The sequence below is a fragment of the Spinacia oleracea genome, chromosome 1 (genome assembly GCF_020520425.1).
Source record: "Spinacia oleracea cultivar Varoflay chromosome 1, BTI_SOV_V1, whole genome shotgun sequence".
Taxonomy (NCBI): Eukaryota; Viridiplantae; Streptophyta; class Magnoliopsida; order Caryophyllales; family Amaranthaceae; genus Spinacia; species Spinacia oleracea.
In genome coordinates, this window is record NC_079487.1 from 21,073,741 (window position 1) to 21,094,353 (window position 20,613).

The following is a 20,613-nucleotide window of genomic DNA, read 5'->3' on the forward strand; positions in this document are numbered from 1 at the left end:
TTGATACCCATAGCTGCAGTGTGCGAGTTGTGCTTCGCCTGCGGCAGAGGTTATGTCAATGGATCTGATATGTTGTCATCAGTTCCAATGTTGCTTATCTCGACTTCTTTTCTTTCAACGAACTCTCGTAGAAGGGGAATTCTACGAAGTACATGCTTGACTCTTTGGTGGTGTCTAGGCTCCTTTGCCTGTGCAATAGCTCCATTATTATCACAATACAGGGATATTGGTCCTTTAATGGAGGGGACTACACCAAGCTCACCTATGAACTTCCTTAGCCATATAGCTTCCTTTGCTGCTTCATGTGCAGCAATGTACTCCGCTTCAGTTGTAGAATCCGCAATGGTGCTTTGCTTAGCACTTTTCTAGCTTACTGCACCTCCGTTGAGGCAGAAGACAAACCCAGACTGTGATCTGAAATCATCTTTGTCGGTTTGGAAACTTGCGTCCGTATAGCCTTTAACAATTAATTCATCATCTCCACCATAGACCAGGAAGTCATCTTTGTGCCTTTTCAGGTACTTCAGAATATTCTTGGCAGCAGTCCAATGTGCCTCTCCTGGGTCTGACTGGTATCTGCTCGTAGCACTGAGGGCGTACGCAACATCCGGGCGTGTACATATCATATCATACATTATTGAACCAATCAATGATGCATACGGAATCCCATTCATTCGTCTACGCTCATCAAGTGTTTTTGGGCACTGAGTCTTGCTTAGAGTCATTCCATGAGACATGGGTAGGTAGCCTCACTTGGAGTATGCCATCTTGAACCTATCAAGTACTTTATTGATATAAGTGATTTGACTAAGTCCAATCATCCTTTTAGATCTATCTCTGTAAATCTTGATGCCCAATATGTACTATGCTTCTCCTAGATCCTTCATCGAAAAAAATTTCCCAAGCCAAATCTTGACAGAGTTCAACATAGGAATGTCATTTCCGATAAGTAATATGTCGTCGACATATAATACTAGAACAGCAATTTTTCTCCCACTGACCTTCTTGTATACACAAGATTCGTCTGCGTTCTTGATGAAACCAAAGTCACTGACTGCTTCATCAAAACGTATATTCCAGCTCCTGGATGCTTGCTTCAATCCGTAGATTGATTTCTTTAGCTTGCATAGCTTTTTAGCATTCTTTGGATCCTCAAAACCCTCAGGCTGTGTCATAAACACAGTTTCTGTTAAAACGCCGTTTAAGAAAGCGGTTTTGACATCCATCTGCCATATTTCGTAATCGTAATATGCAGCGATTGCTAACATTATCCGAATAGACTTTAGCATTGCAGATGGTGAAAAGGTTTCATCGTAATCCACACCGTGGACTTGCATGTAACCTTTTGAAACCAATCTAGCTTTGAAAACTTCAAGTTTTCCACCTTGTCCTTTTTCAGTTTGAAAACCCATTTGCTTCCAATGGCTTGGTAGCCATCTGGCAAATCGACCAAATCCCATACTTGGTTTTCAGACATGGAGTCTAATTCAGATTGCATGGCTTCATGCCATTGCTTGGAGCTAGGGCTCATCATAGCTTGTTTGTAAGTCGCAGGTTCATCACCCAAGTAATAGAACATCATAGCTCTCGTTCGTCAAAATACCTAAGTACCTTTCCGGTTGAGATCTATATCTCTGCGATCTATGCGGGGTTACATCTCTAGATTGTCCATGATTCTCACCAGAAACTTCTAAAGATCTCTGAGTTTCATCCTGAATGTCATCTTGAGCATTCTCTAGAGTTTGTTGTTCGACTCGAATTTCTTCGAGGTCTACTTTTCTCCCACTTGTCATTTTGGAAATGTGATCCTTTTCCAAAAAGATACCATCTCGAGCAACAAACACCTTGTTCTCAGATGTATTGTAGAAGTAATACCACTTTGTTTACTTTGGATAGCCCACAAGGATACATTTGTCAGATTTTGGATGAAGTTTGTCTGAAATTAATCGTTTGACGTATACTTCACATCCCCAAATCTTAAGAAAAGACACTTTTGGGGGCTTTCCAAACCATAACTCGTATGGAGTCTTTTCAACAGCTTTAGACGGAGCTCTATTTATAGTGAGTGCGGCCGTATTTAGTGCATGTCCCCAAAATTCTATTGGAAGTTCGGCCTGACCCATCATTGATCTAACCATGTCTAGCAAGGGTTTGTTCTGACACACTGTTCCATTGTGGTGTTCCAGGAGGAGTCAATTCTGATAGAATTCCACATTCTTTCAGATGGTCATCAAATTCATAGCTCAGATATTCACCGCCTCTATCAGACCGCAGTGCCTTAATCTTCTTGCCTAATTGATTCTCTACTTCACTCTGAAATTCCTTGAATTTGTCAAAGGATTCAGACTTATGCTTCATTAGGTAGACATAACCATATCTACTGAAGTCATCAGTGAAAGTGAAAGTAGCTGAAACCACCCCTAGCATTTGTACTCATTGGTCCACATACATCTGTATGGATTAAACCCAATAGTTCAGTTGCTCTTTCTCCAACTTTAGAGAAAGGTTGCTTTGTCATTTTGCCAAGTAAACATGATTCGCACTTACCATAATCCTCTAGTCAAATGGTTCTAGAATTCCTTCCTTTTGAAGTCTTTCCATGCGTTTCAAGTTAATATGGCCTAATCGACAATGCCACAGATAGGTGAGATCTGAATCATCCTTTTTGGCCTTTTTGGTATTTATGTTATAAACTTGTTTGTCGTGATCTAATAAATAAAGTCCATTGACTAATCTAGCAGATCCATAAAACATCTCTTTAAAATAAAACGAACAACTATTGTCTTTTATTAAAAACGAAAATCCCTTAGCATCTAAGAAAGAAACAGAAATGATGTTTGTAGTAAGACTTGGAACATGGAAACATTCTTCCAGTTCCAAAACTAGCCCAGAGGGCAACGACAAATAATAAGTTCCTACAGCTAATGCAGCAACCCGTGCTCCATTTCCCACTCGTAGGTCGACTTCACCCTTGCTTAACTTTCTACTTCTTCTTAGTCCCTGTGAATTGGAAAATAAGTGTGAGCCACAACCAGTATCTAATACCCAAGAAGTTGAATTAACAAGTGTACAGTCTATAACGAAAATACCTGAAGATGGAACGACTGTTCCGTTCTTCTGATCTTCCTTTAGCTTCATGCAATCTCTCTTCCAATGCCCCTTCTTCTTGCAATAGAAGCATTCGGATTCAGAAGTGGGTTGACTGACCTTCCTCTTTTCAGACTTGGCGCCAGTTTTCTTAGTTGGGCTAGCCTTCTTGCCACCTTTCTTAGCATTCCTCTTCTTTCCAGATTTCTTGAACTTGCCCCCACGCACCATAAGCACATCTTGCTTATCACTTTTGAGCGTCTTTTCAGCGGTCTTCAGCATATCGTGAAGCTCAGTGAGCGTTTTGTCCAGACTATTCATACTGTAGTTCAGTTTGAACTGATCATACCCGTTATGAAGAGAATGGAGGATGGTGTCTACATCCATTTCCTGAGAGAATTGCTGATCCAGCCGAATCATATTCTCAATGAGTCCAATCATTTTGAGAACATGTGGACTCACGGGCTCGCCTTTCTTAAGCTTGGTCTCAAGAATTTGCCTATGAGTCTCGAATCTTTCGACCCGAGCCAGATCTTGGAACATGTTCTTTAACTCACTGATGATCGTGAAAACATCTGAGTTGATGAACGTTTTCTGTAGATCTGCACTCATGGTTGCAAGCATTAGACATTTCACATCCTTGTTGGCATCAATCCAACGATTGAGGGCTGCCTGAGTGACCCCTTCGCCTGCGGCTTCGGGCATCGCCTCTTCCAGGACATACTCCTTTTCTTCCTGCATAAGAACTATTTGCAAGTTCCTTTGCCAGTCAAGGAAGTTTTTCCCGCTCAACTTCTCCTGTTCGAGAATTGATCGAATGTTGAATGAATTGTTGTTTGCCATAATTAAAACTACAATTGAAAAAGAATAAACAAATAAATAATCATTCACAGTTTCTCTTAATAAACTTAAATTCTAGCATACATGCATAATTCAATGTTCATTAAGCATTTTATTCAAGTTATGTGTTCCGGCAGGTGTGAATAAAATGATTCCAAGATCCTAAAAACCATTGAAGAATTAAGCACATTATGTATTTAGACTCAATTCTAAAATCTTTTAGGTAAGCAAAAGCCTTTTGCTAATAGTCTAGAAACTACTCTTGGTTGATAGGTACGTCTAAGAACTTATTAGGTAAACCTATCGATTTTGCCACGACATAAAAGGAGTCCTTACTTATATCGTTGAGTTTCACCAAAACTAACATGTACTCACAATTATTTGTGTACCTTACCCCTTTAGTATCGATAAGGAACACCTCGCTATGGCGGAAAACTATTACTAAGATCGATGAAAAAGGATATCCAAGTAAGTGTTATTTTGGCATGGCACCTTTTTACTCAATTTTTAAGTTTGGAACTTAAGGCTCTTACTATGTTGGTTAGATTTGAAGTGAACTAAAATCCTTAATCATGCAACATAATCAAGCTTCGATCTCATTCATATTTAAGACATATTTAAAAGCAATAAATAACTTAAATCATGCATAAGATAAATGTGATCTAGTATGGCCCGACTTCATCTTGAAGCTTCAACTTCAAAGTCCGTCTTGAAAATCTCCGTGGGAGGCGTCATTTTCTTCAAATAGGATAAGCTATAATTAAACTAATTACAACTATTTGATGGTACGCAGACCATATTTTAATTGAAAAACAAATTTGGTGCTTTAGACCAATTACATTCAAATTAATGGTACGCAGACCATATTTTCTATCCTATTTGGGCCATACTAGTCACTTGATAACCTGCAAAACAGTACATATACAATATATACCATTCACCCATTCATTATCATGAATGGCCCAGATAGCTGGTTAGTAAAACACTTTATGCATCACATAAATATTTGCAGCAATTAATCAAGGGCACCAATAATCTACCAATTATTCAGTCCTTATTAATTCTAATCAAGTTGTTTAACCTTAAAGGATTTGTAGACCTAATCAAGAGTTTATGACTAAAATTGCTCCCACTTAAACCAATAAATTCATATGCTTTACTAATTTTAAACATACAAATTTAATTAAAATTTAAAGCTCATATAAATTTATAATTGAATCCACTTATTTAATTTATTTTTCAGTTGGATTTAAATTAAATCAAGGTTTTTAATTTTAGTAAAATAATTAGAATAAATTGAAATTTATAATAATTATAATATTCAAAATTAAAATCCAAGAAAACAATTTAAATTATTAATTTTAAAATTAATTAAAATTACATGAATTGAAAACCTCAAATTAAAATTTAAAACGATTTAATCGTAACACAAGGTACGCACATCACCACGCAACGCACAGCCATAGGCCACACGCACACGCAGCCCTCGCTGGCCACGATGCGCGCAACCTCTGTGCTGTGTCGCGTCTAATGCTGCTCACCCTCGCAAAGCACTGCACGCGAGCCAGCGCTCGCTGCACGCGAGCCAGCGCTCGCTGCACGCGAGCCAGCGCTCGCTGTGCGCGGCAGTACGCGTTGTGGCGCAGCTCGCTTGCTGCCCACACGCGACTGCTCGCTTGCCTTTCCCCTCGCCCTCGTCCATCGCATAGCACACACTGCCAGCTCCTTTGCTTCGCGCGCGCGCCACGCTTTGTTGCTCGGCTCATTCGTACCGCACGGGCGACGAGCTCCCTTGCTCGTCGTCGCGTGCCCGCACTATACAACACCCCCTAAGGATAACACGTAGCTTCCATTGCTTTGTGCGTGCAACATTCATGAGCGTTTTCATAAAAATTTAAAATTTTTAATTCAAAATTAATGACAAATTAATAAAAAACATATTAATTTCATAATTTTAGGGCGAAAAATCGAAAATTTATTAATTAATTAATTTCCGATTAAGATGGATTCAAATCTAGGTCATAAAAATTAAAAATTTAACATAAATTAACAATTTTTATGGTGGATTTTAATCATGGATACCTAATTAAATTATTAATTATTATGAAAATCAAATCAATTCTAAATTATTCGAATTTCAACAAATTAATCATAATTACAAATTAGGTTGTATAATTAACAAGTCTAGGCATTCATAATTGTTAAACATATACTGTAGGTCAATCAAAAACTCAAGATTTTAGAATGTCTTTTACATGCGGAATTGACACAAAAATCACTCGATTTAGATGAGTAACGAATAAACTGCCGAAAAACTGCGTACATATAATTAAATAAACGCAATTTGCAATTAATTACGAAAATTAATCACCCTTTTAATTCTTTGCAAATTTGTAAAATTTAACCATGTTCATGCAATTTAGATTATGAAAATAATAAGAGGCTCGTGATACCACTGTTAGGTTATGATACATATGAATAAACATAAATCATGCGGGAAAACCATAATGCCAGGAAACATATGTGAACACAAACACACACGCACGCACAGCAGCCCACGAGGGGCGCCATGCGCGCGCGCCCACAGCCTGAGCAACGCAGCCCAATTGCCACGGAGCCCACGACTGCCGCAGCCTTGGGCACGCGCTGGGCCTGGCGTAGCCTTGGGCTGGCGTGTTGTGGCGCGCGTTTCCCTTGCTGGACGTGGGCATGGCTTCGTGCTGGGCCTTCGTCTAGCAAGCTCGTCCGATGCTAATTCGTACGACGCGCTTCCGATTAATTTCCCGATTCCGGAATTCATTTCTGATACGAACAATATTTAACATTTCCGTTTCCGGAATTAATTTCCGTTTCGAACAAATATTTAATATTTCCGTTTCCGGAATTATTTTCCGATTCTGATAATATTTCCGATTCAGACAATATTTCCGTTTCCGGCAATATTTCCGATTTCGGCAATATTTCCATTTCAATTAATATTTTCCGATACGTACCATGTTTCCGTTTCCGGCAACATCTACGACTTGGATAATATTTATATTTCCGATACGATCCATATTTCCGTTTCACGCAATATCATCGTTTCCGGAGTATTCATTTGCTTGCCTTTGACGATCTCAGCTCCCACTGGAACCAAGATCCATCGATTCCGAATATCCATAGATGGAGTATTTAATGCCATTAAATACTTGATCCGTTTACGTACTATTTGTGTGACCCTACGGGTTCAGTCAAGAGTAAGCTGTGGATTAATATAATTAATTCCACTTGAACTGAAGCGGCCTCTAGCTAGGCATTCAGCTCACTTGATCTCACTGAATTATTAACTTGTTAATTAATACTGAACCGCATTTATTAGACTTAATATTATATGTATACTTGGACCAAGGGCACTATTTCCTTCATAAGGTTTGATTGAAATTGATTTACAAAGGTCCTTGGTCCATTGAGTCCGGGAGGTGGAAATTGAGACACACCATACGGACCTCCAGAGTTCAACGGATTGTTAGGTTATAATACATATGATATTACATAAATCATGCGGAAACAACCATTAACCCAAGATTACATATTATTTACACATAATCATTTAGCATAATTTAGATGCATACTCTTTGTTGCGTGCCCTCCCTAGCTGCGCCCGAACCGAACAAGAACAAGTCTTTAGGACTCCAAGTGTCGTCCCTCCGTAGATAGTCCACAGCACGTCCGGATCCGCCTTAAGATTGACCAACTAGAATCGCCCTTAATGTACTAGAATTTTCGGCACTTTTGAGCAAGATGTGTGGCTGAATTTTTCTCTCAAAAACTCACTGTGAATACTTTTGAAACTCATTATAAATTGTGAACCCAGGCCACATATTTATAGGGGTATGGAAAGGGAATTGGAATCCTATTCAGATACAAATTAATTAAACCTAGAATCCTACAAGAACTCTAATTTAATTAATTTATCAAATAGAATTAGGAATTTAATCATTAACCGAACTCTGCACGTTTTAGGAAACGTGCACGAACACAAACACTTACGCACACACACACGGCATCCACGATGGGCCGCCCATGCGTGCGTGCGAGCAGCAACCCACGCAGCGAGGCCTGCGCGAGCCACAAGCCCACGCAAGCACCCGCGCGCGCTGCGCGCGCTGTGCGCGCTGCCATGGCCTGCTGGGCCTGGCCTTGCGCTGGGCCTGGCGTGGCTGTTTGCGTGGCGCGCTTGGCTTGCTGGGCGATGGCCTGGCTTCGTGCTGGGCCCTCGTCCGGCAGGCCTCGTCCGATGCTTATTCGTACGATACGCTTCCGATTAAATTTCCGATTCCGGAATTCATTTCCGATACGAACAATATTTAATATTTCCGATTCCGGAATTAATTTCCATTTCGAACAAATATTTAATATTTCCGTTTCCGGAATTATTTTCCGATTTCGGTAATATTTCCGATTCTGACAATATTTTCGTTTCCGGCAATATTTCCGATTCTGGTAATATTTCCATTTCCGATAATATTTTCCGATACGTACCATGTTTCCGTTTCCGGCAACATCTACGACTTGGATAATATTTATATTTCCGATACGATCCATATTTCCGTTTCCGGTAATATCATCGTTTCCGGAGTATTCATTTCTTGCCTGTGACGATCTCAGCTCCCACTGAAACCAAGATCCGTCGATTCCGAATATCCATAGATAGAGTATTTAATGCCATTAAATACTTGATCCGTTTACGTACTATTTGTGTGACCCTACGGGTTCAGTCAAGAGTAAGCTGTGGATTAATATCATTAATTCCACTTGAACTGAAGCGGCCTCTAGCTAGGCATTCAGCTCACTTGATCTCACTGAATTATTAACTTGTTAATTAATACTGAACCGCATTTATTAGACTTAACATAGAATGCATACTTGGACCAAGGGCATTATTTCCTTCAGTCTCCCACTTGTCCTTAGGGACAAGTGTGCATTTCCTAATTCTTTTGTCTCTCGATGCTTGCTCTTGAACATAAGGTAAGAGTTGTCATCCTTATTATGTCTAGAGGTGTTCCTCGGTTTCAGAGTTCAACTGATCAAATAAACAGATAATCATAGCCTATGATTCATCCGAGCACGGCCATGCATTTCACAGTTTCTAGCTCTCCGAGTGGCCTTGTACAACTTTTAAGCATCTCATCCCGATTTATGGGAGGACAATCCCAATCTTGCGATCTTGAGATTAGACTTCGTTTGATAGGTGATTACCTGAGCGTTGCCTTTATAGCCTCCTTTTACGGTGCGACGGTTGGTCAACGTCAAAGCAACCAGTTCTCAAACAAGTAATCTCAAATCACTCAGGTATTGAGGATTTAGTGTCTAATAATCTAATGAAATTTACTTATGACAGATTTTCATCTCTTACAGTAAAGTTTCATAGGTCTTGTCCGATACTAGTCTTCCCAAAGTAAGTATCTATGCAAATGATTATGACATTGCCATGTCCACATAGTTCAAGAAACAGAACTACTAGTCATCTTGCATTCTAATCGTCTAATGTTTTCTATGCGTCCAATTTTATAGAAAACTCCGATTAGGGACCATTTTCAACCTTTGACATTCAAGTTCACTTGATAGACATTTCTTAGTCACAGGACTGGTCCTGACAGTCTATCTTGAATATATCGTCAAATTGAAGGGACTCATCATTTAATAAACCACAAATTAAATGGAAAAATGAATTCTTTTCATTTATTGTGAATGATTAACCAATAATGTTTTACAAAGATTTAAACTCTAAAACTTTAAAACATTAAATAGAGACATCAAAGCCATTCGCCAATATGCTTGATTCCCATAGCTGCAGTGTGCGAGTTGTGCTTCGCCTGCGGCAGAGGTTTAGTTAATGGATTTGATATGTTGTCATCAGTTCCAATTTTGCTTATCTCGACTTCTTTTCTTTCAACGAACTCTCGTAGAAGGTGAAATCTACGAAGTACATGCTTGACTCTCTGGTGGTGTCTAGGCTCTTTTGCCTGTGCAATAGCTCCGTTATTGTCACAATACAGGGCTATAGGTCCTTTAATGGAGGGGACTACACCAAGTTCACCTATGAACTTCCTTAGCCATATAGCTTCCTTTGCTGCTTCATGTGCAGCAATGTACTCCGCTTCAGTTGTAGAATCCGCAATGGTGCTTTGCTTAGCACTTTTCCAGCTTACTGCTCCTCCGTTGAGGCAGAAGACAAACCCAGACTGTGATCTGAAATCATCTTTGTCGGTTTGGAAACTTGCGTCCGTATAGCCTTTAACAATTAATTCATCATCTCAACCATAGACCAGGAAGTCATCTTTGTGCCTTTTCAGGTACTTCAGAATATTCTTGGCAGCAGTCCAATGTGCCTCTCCTGGGTCTGACTGGTATCTGCTCGTAGCACTGAGTGCGTACGCAACATCCGGGCGTGTACATATCATAGCATACATTATTGAACCAATCAATGATGCATATGGAATCCCATTCATTCGTCTACGCTCATCAAGTGTTTTTGGGCACTGAGTCTTGCTTAGAGTCATTCCATGAGACATGGGTAGGTAGCCTCGCTTGGAGTCCGCCATCTTGAACCTATCAAGCACCTTATTGATATAAGTGCTTTGACTAAGTCCAATCATCTTTTTAGATCTATCTCTGTAAATCTTGATGCCCAATATGTACTGTGCTTCTCCTAGATCCTTCATCGAAAAACATTTCCCAAGCCAAATCTTGACAGAGTTCAACATAGGAATGTCATTTCCGATAAGCAATATGTCGTCGACATATAATACTAGGAAAGCAATTTTGCTCCCACTGACCTTCTTGTATACACAAGATTCGTCTGCGTTCTTGACGAAACCAAAGTCACTGACTGCTTCATCAAAACGTATATTCCAGCTCCTGGATGCCTGCTTCAATCCGTAGATTGATTTCTTTAGCTTGCATACCTTCTTAGCATTCTTTGGATCCTCAAAACCTTCAGGCTGTGTCATAAACACAGTTTCTGTTAAAACGCCGTTTAAGAAAGCAGTTTTGACATCCATCTGCCATATTTCGTAATCGTAATATGCAGCGATTGCTAACATTATCCGAATAGACTTTAGCATTGCAACTGGTGAAAAGGTTTCATCGTAATCCACACCGTGGACTTGCCTGTAACCTTTTTCAACCAATCTAGCTTTGAAAACTTCAAGTTTCCCATCCTTGTCCTTTTTCAGTTTGAAAACCCATTTGCTTCCAATGGCTTGATAGCCATCTGGCAAATCGACCAAATCCCATACTTGGTTTTCAGACATGGAGTCTAATTCAGATTGCATGGCTTCTTGCCATTGCTTGGAGCTAGGGCTCGTCATAGCTTGTTTGTAAGTCGCAGGTTCATCACTTTCAAGTAATAGAACGTCATAGCTCTCGTTCGTCAAAATACCTAAGTACCTTTCCGGTTGAGATCTATATCTTTGCGATCTACGCGGGGTAACATTTCTAGATTGACCATGATTCTCACCAGATTCTTCTAAAGATCTCTGAGTTTCATCCTGAATGTCATCTTGAGCATTCTCTAGAGTTTGTTGTTCGACTCGAATTTCTTCGAGGTCTACTTTTCTCCCACTTGTCATTTTGGAAATGTGATCTTTCTCCAAAAAGACACCATCTCGAGCAACAAACACTTTGTTCTCAGATGTATTGTAGAAGTAATACCCCTTTGTTTCCTTTGGATAGCCCACAAGGATACATTTGTCAGATTTTGGATGAAGTTTGTCTGAAATTAATCGTTTGACGTATACTTCACATCCCCAAATCTTAAGAAAAGACACATTTGGAGGCTTTCCAAACCATAATTCGTATGGAGTCTTTTCGACAGCTTTAGACGGAGCTCTATTTATAGTGAGTGCAGCTGTATTTAGTGCATGTCCCCAAAATTCTAATGGAAGTTCGGCCTGACCCATCATTGACCTGACCATGTCTAGCAAGGTTCTGTTCCTCCGTTCCGACACACCGTTCCATTGTGGTGTTCCAGGAGGAGTCAACTCAGATAGAATTCCACATTCTTTCAGATGGTCATCAAATTCATAGCTCAGATATTCACCGCCTCTATCAGACCGCAGTGCCTTAATCTTCTTGCCTAATTGATTCTCTACTTCACTCTGAAATTCCTTGAATTTGTCAAAGGATTCAGACTTATGCTTCATTAGGTAGACATAACCATACCTACTGATGTCATTAGTGAAAGTGATAAAGTAGCTGAAACCACCTCTAGCATTTGTACTCATTGGTCCACATACATCTGTATGGATTAAACCCAATAGTTCATTTGCTCTTTCTCCAACTTTAGAGAAAGGTTTCTTTGTCATTTTGCCAAGTAAACATGATTCGCATTTACCATAATCCTCTAAGTCAAATGGTTCTAGAATTCCTTCCTTTTGAAGTCTTTCTAAGAGTTTCAAGTTTATATGGCCTAATCGACAATGCCACAGATAGGTGAGATCTGAATCATCCTTTTTGGCCTTTTTGGTATTTATGTTATATACTTGTTTGTCGTGATCTAATAAATAAAGTCCATTGACTAATCTAGCAGATCCATAAAACATCTCTTTAAAATAAAACGAACAACTATTGTCTTTTATTAAAAAGGAAAATCCCTTAGCATCTAAGCAAGAAACTTAAATGATGTTTTTAGTAAGACTTGGAACATGGAAACATTCTTCCAGTTCCAAAACTAGCCCGGAGGGCAACGACAAATAGTAAGTTCCTACAGCTAATGCAGCAATCCGTGCTCCATTTCCCACTCGTAGGTCGACTTCACCCTTGCTTAACTTTCTACTTCTTCTTAGTCCCTGTGGATTGGAACATAAGTGTGAGCCACAACCTGTATCTAATACCCAAGAAGTTGAATTAGCAAGTATACAGTCTATAACGAAAATACCTGAAGATGGAACGACTGTTCCGTTCTTCTGATCTTCCTTTAGCTTCAAGCAATCTCTCTTCCAATGCCCCTTCTTCTTGCAGTAGAAGCATTCGGATTCAGAAGTGGGTTGACTGACCTTCCTCTTTGCAGATTTGGCGCCAGTTTGCTTAGTTGGGCTGGCCTTGTTGCCACCTTTCTTAGCATTCCTCTTCTTTCCAGATTTCTTGAACTTGCCCCCACGCACCATAAGCACATCCTGCTTATCACTTTTGAGCGTCTTTTCAGCGGTCTTCAGCATACCGTGAAGCTCAGTGAGCGTTTTGTCCAGACTATTCCTACTGTAGTTCAGTTTGAACTGATCATACCCACTATGAAGAGAATGGAGGATGGTGTCTATAGCCATTTCCTGAGAAAATTGCTGATCCAGCCGACTCATATTCTCAATGAGTCCAATCATTTTGAGAACATGTGGACTTACGGGCTCGCCTTTCTTAAGTTTGGTCTCAAGAATTTGCCTATGAGTCTCGAATCTTTCGACTCGAGCCAGATCTTGGAACATGTTCTTCAACTCACTGATGATTGTGAAAGCATCTGAGTTGATGAACGTTTTCTGCAGATCCGCACTCATGGTGGCGAGCATTAGACATTTCACATCCTTGTTGGCATCAATCCAACGATTGAGGGCTGCCTGAGTGACCCCGTCGCCTGCAGCTTCGGGCATCGCCTCATCTAGGACATACTCCTTTTCTTCCTGCATAAGAACTATTTGCAAGTTCCTTTGCCAGTTAAGGAAGTTTTTCCCGTTCAACTTCTCCTTTTCGAGAATTGATCGAATGTTGAATGAATTGTTGTTTGCCATATTAAAAACTACAATTGAAAAGAATAAACAAATAAATAACCATTCACAGTTTCTCTTAATAAACTTAAATTCTAGCATACATGCATAATTCAATGTTTATTAAGCATTTTATTCAAATTATGTGTTCCGGCAGGTGTGAATAAAATGATTCCAAGATCCTAAAATCATTGAAGAACTAAGCACAGTTTGTCGACTTAATCCTAGAACATCTTAGGTAAGCAAAAGCCTTTTGCTAATAGTCTAGAAACTATTCTTGGTTGATAGGTACGTCTAAGAACTTATTAGGTAAACCTATCGAATTTGCCACGACATAAAAGGACTCCTTACTTATATCGTTGAGTTTCACCAAAACTAACATGTACTCACAATTATTTGTGTACCTTGCCCCTTTAGGACCAATAAGTAACACCTCGCTGAGCGAAAACTATTACTAGATTGATGTAAAGGATATCCAAGCAAGTGTATATTTTGGCATGGCACCTTTTAACTCAATTTTTAAGTTTGGAACTTAAGGCTCTTACTATGTTGGTTAGATTTTAAGTGAACTAAAATCCTTAATCATGCAACATAATCAAGCTTTTGATCTCATGCATTTTAAGACATATTTAAAAGCAATAAATAACTTAAAACATTCATAAGATATTTGTGATCTAGTATGGCCCGACTTCATCTTGAAGCTTTAACTTCAAAGTCCGTCTTGAAAATCTCCGTGGGAGGCACCATTTTCTTCAAATAGGATAAGCTATAACTAATTACAACTATTTGATGGTACGCAGACCATATTTGAATTGAAAAATAACTTTGGTACTTCAGACCAATTACATTCAAATTAATGGTACGCAGACCATATTTTCTATCCTATTTGGGCCATACTAGTCACTTCATAACCTGCAAAACAGTACATATACAATATATACCATTCACCCATTCATTATCATGAATGGCCCACATAGCTGGTTAGTAAAACACATTATGCATCACGTAAACATTTGCAGCAATTAATCAAGGGCACCAATAATCTACCAATTATTCAGTCCTTATTAATTCTAATCAAGTTGTTTTAACCTTAAGGATTTGTAGACCTAATCAAGAGTTTATGACTAAAAAGCGCTCCCACTTAAACCAATAAATTCATATGCTTTACTAATTTTAAACATAAAAATGTATTTTAGTCTAACCGGAAACATACAAATTTAATTAAAATTTAAAGCTCATATAAATTTATAATTGAATCCAAAAATTTAATTTAATTTCAGTCGTATTTAAATTAATTCATGATTTTAATTTTAGTAAAATAATTAGAATAAATAACATTTATTATAATTACAATATTCAAAATTAAAATCCAAGAAAATAATTTAAATTATTAATTTTAAAACTAATTAAAATTACGTGAACTGAAATTTTCAAATTAAACATTCAAAACGATCTAATCGTAACGCAAACACCCTACGCATTTCACGCCCATGGGCCGCTCGCACACAGCCATCGCTGGCCATGTGCGCGCAGCCCATGCGCTCGTCGCATAGCTGCTGCATCTCCATCGCAAGCCATCGCACGCTGTGGTGCTTGCTGCGCGCGCGCCTGCGCTCGTCGCACGCGAGCCATCGCTCGCAGTGCGCACGAGCCATCGCTCGCTGGGCGCGCGACATCGCTCGCTGGGCGCGCGAGCCATCGCTCGCTGTGCGCGCGACATCGCTCGCTGGGCGCGCGACATCGCTCGCTGTGCGCGTGAGCAACGCTGGGCGCAGCGCTCGTGGCACGCGAGCTTGCGCTCGCTGCGCGCTCTTGCGCGAGGCAGTGCGCGTTGTGGCGCAGCTCGCTTGCTGCCCACACGCGACTGCCTTGGCTCGCCCTTCGCCCATGCCCATTCGTCCATTGCTCGTGGCCCACGACACAAGGCAGGGCTGTTGCCTTGTGCTCGTGCACTACGCCCTTGCTCATTGCATTCGTGCCGCACGGGCGACGAGCTCCCTTGCTCGTCGTCGCATGCCCGCATTTTACAACACCCTTTAAGGGTAACACGAAGCGTCCATTGCTTTGTTCGTGCAAGTTATATGAACGAATCGCATAAAAAATTTAAAATTTATAAAATTAATGACAAATTAATAAATATTATTAATTTCATAATTTTAGGGCGAAAAATCGAAAATTTATTATCCAATTGATTTCCGATTGTTATGGATTCAAGTGTAGGTCATAAATATTTAAAATTTATCATAAATTTACAATTTTTATGGTGGTTTTTAATCATAGGTTTCTAATTAAATTACAATTAATTATGAAAATCAAATTAATTCTAAATTATTCTAATTTTCAACAAATTAATCATAATTACAAATTAGATTGCATAATTAACAAGACTAGGCATTCAAACTTGTTAAACATATGCAGTAGGTCAATCAAAAATTCAAGATTTATCAACAAGAATCGCAAATATTTAATTTAACATCTTAAATTTACGAAATTTTGCATTCGAAAAACTAAAACCTTCGAAAAGTCATAGTTAGGCTTCGAATTTGAGAATTCTGGGTTCGGCAGAAAAATATTATTTTTGTCAAAATTTTAGAATGCCTTTTACATGCGGAATTGACACAAAAATCACTCGATTTGGATGAGTAACGAAGAAACTGCCGAAAAACTGCGTACGTATAATTAAATAAACGCAATTTGCAATTAATTAACAATTACGAAAATTAATCACCCCTTTTAATTCTTGCAAATTTGTAATATTTAACCATGTTCATGCAATTTAGATTATGAAAATAATAAGGGGCTCGTGATACCACTGTTAGGTTATGATACATATGATATTACATAAATCATGCGGAAACAACCATTAACCCAAGATTACATATTATTTACACATAATCATTTAGCATAATTTAGATGCATATTCTTTGTTGCGTGCCCTCCCTAGCTGCGCCCGAACCGAACAAGAACAAGTCTTTAGGACTCCAAGTGTCGTCCCTCCGTAGATAGTCCACAGCACGTCCGGATCCGCCTTAAGATTGACCAACTAGAATCGCCCTTAAGGTACTAGAATTTTCGGCACTTTTGAGCAAGATGTGTGGCTGAATTTTTCTCTCAAAAACTCACTTTGAATACTTTTGAAACTCATTATAAATTGTGAACCCAGGCCACATATTTATAGGGGTATGGAAAGGGAATTGGAATCCTATTCAGATACAAATTAATTAAACCTAGAATCATACAAGAACTCTAATTTAATTAATTTATCAAATAGAATTAGGAATTTAATCATTAACCGAACTCTGCACGTTTTAGGAAACGTGCACGAACACAAACACTTACGCACACACACACGGCAGCCACGATGGGCCGCCCATGCGTGCGTGCGAGCAGCAGCCCACGCAGCGAGGCCTGCGCGAGCCACAAGCCCACGCAAGCACCCGCGCGCGCTGCGCCACTGTGCGCGCTGCCATGGCCTGCTGGGCCTGGCCTTGCGCTGGGCCTGGCGTGGCTGTTTGTGTGGCGCGCTTGGCTTGCTGGGCGATGGCCTGGCTTCGTGCTGGGCCCTCGTCCGGCAGGCCTCGTCCGATGCTTATTCGTACGATACGCTTCTGATTAAATTTCCGATTCCGGAATTCATTTCCGATACGAACAATATTTAATATTTCCGATTCCGGAATTAATTTCCGTTTCGAACAAATATTTAATATTTCCGTTTCCGGAATTATTTTCCTATTCCGGTAATATTTCCGATTCTGACAATATTTTCGTTTCCGGCAATATTTCCGATTCTGGTAATATTTCCATTTCCGATAATATTTTCCGATACGTACCATGTTTCCGTTTCCGGCAACATCTACGACTTGGATAATATTTATATTTCCGATACGATCCATATTTCCGTTTCCGGTAATATCATCGTTTCCGGAGTATTCATTTCTTGCCTGTGACGATCTCAGCTCCCACTGAAACCAAGATCCGTCGATTCCGAATATCCATAGATAGAGTATTTAATGCCATTAAATACTTGATCCGTTTACGTACTATTTGTGTGACCCTACGGGTTCAGTCAAGAGTAAGCTGTGGATTAATATCATTAATTCCACTTGAACTGAAGCGGCCTCTAGCTAGGCATTCAGCTCACTTGATCTCACTGAATTATTAACTTGTTAATTAATACTGAACCGCATTTATTAGACTTAACATAGAATGCATACTTGGACCAAGGGCATTATTTCCTTCACGGATAACCCCCACTAGAGGCACCCCTAAATTGCCCATAAGAGTAGCTATAACCCCCTCCACCTTGATGGTTGGGATTGTAACTACCTTGGTTGTATTGGCCTTGATTTCCAAAACCTTGAGGTTGACCATAGGGCGCTTGGCTTTGATAGCCTTGTGCTATATAGCCACCTCGATTTTGGCTATCATACCCACTTTCTTGGCCATAGCCTTGGTGGGGACCATACATGGAGGGCCCTCTAGGTTGCCTAGCAAAATTAGGATTGTTAGGGTTATCATTCCTAGACCTCTCATTGACGGCATTAGCATAGTCTACATCAAAATCACCTTCATATGAAGGGCCATAATCCACAAATGACAAGTTATGAACTAAGGGGCATATATTGGGGGAATGACTATAGTCTTGGCAATTTTCGCAAAAGGAGGTGCCAGGAGGCATTGTATCATAAGAACTAACCTTGCCCTTCCCCTTATTGAGAAGAGTGGCCGGAGGAGGTGGGATTGTAGACGGTGATGGCGGTTGGCTTGGTGTGTTCTCGAGCTTCTCCAAGCGTGAGGTAAGCTTCTCTATCATCCGTGCTTGCTCTATGGCGTACACCAAACCCTTACCATCTTCATTTCTACCTTTCCCAATCATAATTCCTTGTGCCTACATGCCAAGATTGGTAGTTTTGAACTACATCCTCAATGATTTCCTCTATTTGATCCTCAGTTTTATTCATAATGGGTCTCCCGCGCCCGCATCAAGACTTGTCTTCGAACTTGGACTAAACCCGAAGTAAAATGTTTGGAGCAACAACCATTTCGGAATCCCATGGTGTGGGCATTCCCTTTGGTAGTCCTTGAAACGATCCCAAGCTTCGAAGAGTGACTCATCTCGCTTTTGCTCAAAGGATTGGATCTTGTGGCGACACTCCGCCAACTTCCCATGCGAGTAGAACTTGTTTAAGAATGCACTTGTCACTTTGGTCCAAGTGCAAAGTGAGTTGGGCTTGACCTCCTTGTCAAGCCAATCACTTGCTCGCTTAAGTACAGAGAACCGAAACAATGTCAACCTCACATAATCCGATGTGACACCATTGTGCTTGATTGTGTCACAATAGTGCTCGAACTGTTTGAGATGTTCGTGAGGTGATTCATTACTCTTCCCACAAAAGGGGTGGCTTTGCACCAAATTGATCAAGGCGGGCTTGATCTCAAAGTTGTTGGCACCCGTTGTTGGGGCTTGAATACCACATGTAGCTTCAAATGCCCCCAGAATTCCCAAGTTCTTAACCGGAGCGCCATGTTCTCAAACACTTTCTCACTCTCTTGTTGTTCCTCACCAACACTCAACGATGCAAATCTGTTATTGCTTGATGAGCTAGACCGTACACGCCTTTGTCTCCTATGTGTCCTCTCCAATTCAAGGTCAAGAGGATGGAGGATCCTTTGACGAGCACGCCCCCTAACAAGCATACAAACTCAAGAAAAACCGTGAGCAATGCCAAGGAAAAAGAAAGCTAAGCGAAATTGCAATGTTTTTGTATTTTCTAATGATGAACTAGTCTCAACTAAAACTCAAAAACAATCAACCGCTCCCCGGCAACGGCGCCATTTTGATAAGTGTATTTTCCGTCGTTGACAGAAAATAATCTATGCAAACAATATTTATAAAACCACTCAACTAACCGGCTAGCGGTAAGCAAAGGGATTGTCCCAAAGAAACGGTGGTTATCGAGTTTGAAAGTCAATCTAGTTCGAACAAGAATTTGGTTTTGAATTGTCACTTTTAAGAATCTAAAAACTACGAATTATGCTAAATTGAATCAAGAAAGGGAGATGTTAGGGAGTCGGGGATAGACTAGGGAAATCGGGGGAAATGAATTCAACTATCTAGCAATGATGATCATGCAACAAAGTGACGATTAGGCAAATAGCATCTAAAGACGAACCCGCCACCTCTCGGATAGGGAACGCTAAGCGTCTAATCCACGGAAGAGCTTTCGCCTAATCCTAGATTAAACTAACTAGCATATAATAGGCACCGCCATTTGATCACACAAGATAGGCCCACAATCTCTTGCCAAACCTAACCTATGGTTCCACGTGATTCTAATCGAATAGCATTTGCAACTACCAATCAATTAGCATGGATGTCCTATCATCAAATCATATTTAATCACATGAATCAATCAACAATAAATCATCAATTTCCCCTAATTGAGCCCCTAGATTCTCCCCTTTCCCTAACCTAATTCTACTCACTAATCATTCTAGAAATTAAGCAATCCATTAATTCTAAGCTAGCAAGCATGAAATTGAAGGAGTAAGAGAAGAGAATTTAAGAATTCAATTACACAATCAACTAGGAATTAAGAATCAAAGTAACTTCAATAAATGAAATCAAGAATTCAAGAAATTAAGGAATTGAAGAACAATCAACAACAAAGCAAGAGAAAGAATTAAGAAACTAAGAATTAAATTGCAAAATTGAAGAAGAGTTAACAAGGATTACAAATTGAAGCTTGAATGGAGGAGAGTTTCTCTCTCTAGAAATGCTGAAAATCTAATTTTGAGAATCTAAAATTATCCACTAAAATTCTCCTCCCACAAAATAAATCAAAAAATCTATTTATAAGTTTCCCCAAATAGAAGCCAAAATTCAAAAAATAGCAGCCCGCGCAGCGATTCGGTCGCACGTACCCACTGTGCGACCGAACGTAAATGA

At 39.9% G+C, this 20,613-nt stretch overlaps 1 pseudogene; it reads left to right on the forward strand.

Moving 5' to 3' along the window:
* The first annotated feature begins 18,712 nt into the window (after positions 1-18,712).
* LOC130466556 (uncharacterized) lies at positions 18,713-18,813 on the forward strand (annotated as a pseudogene).
* The last annotated feature ends 1,800 nt before the right edge of the window (positions 18,814-20,613 follow it).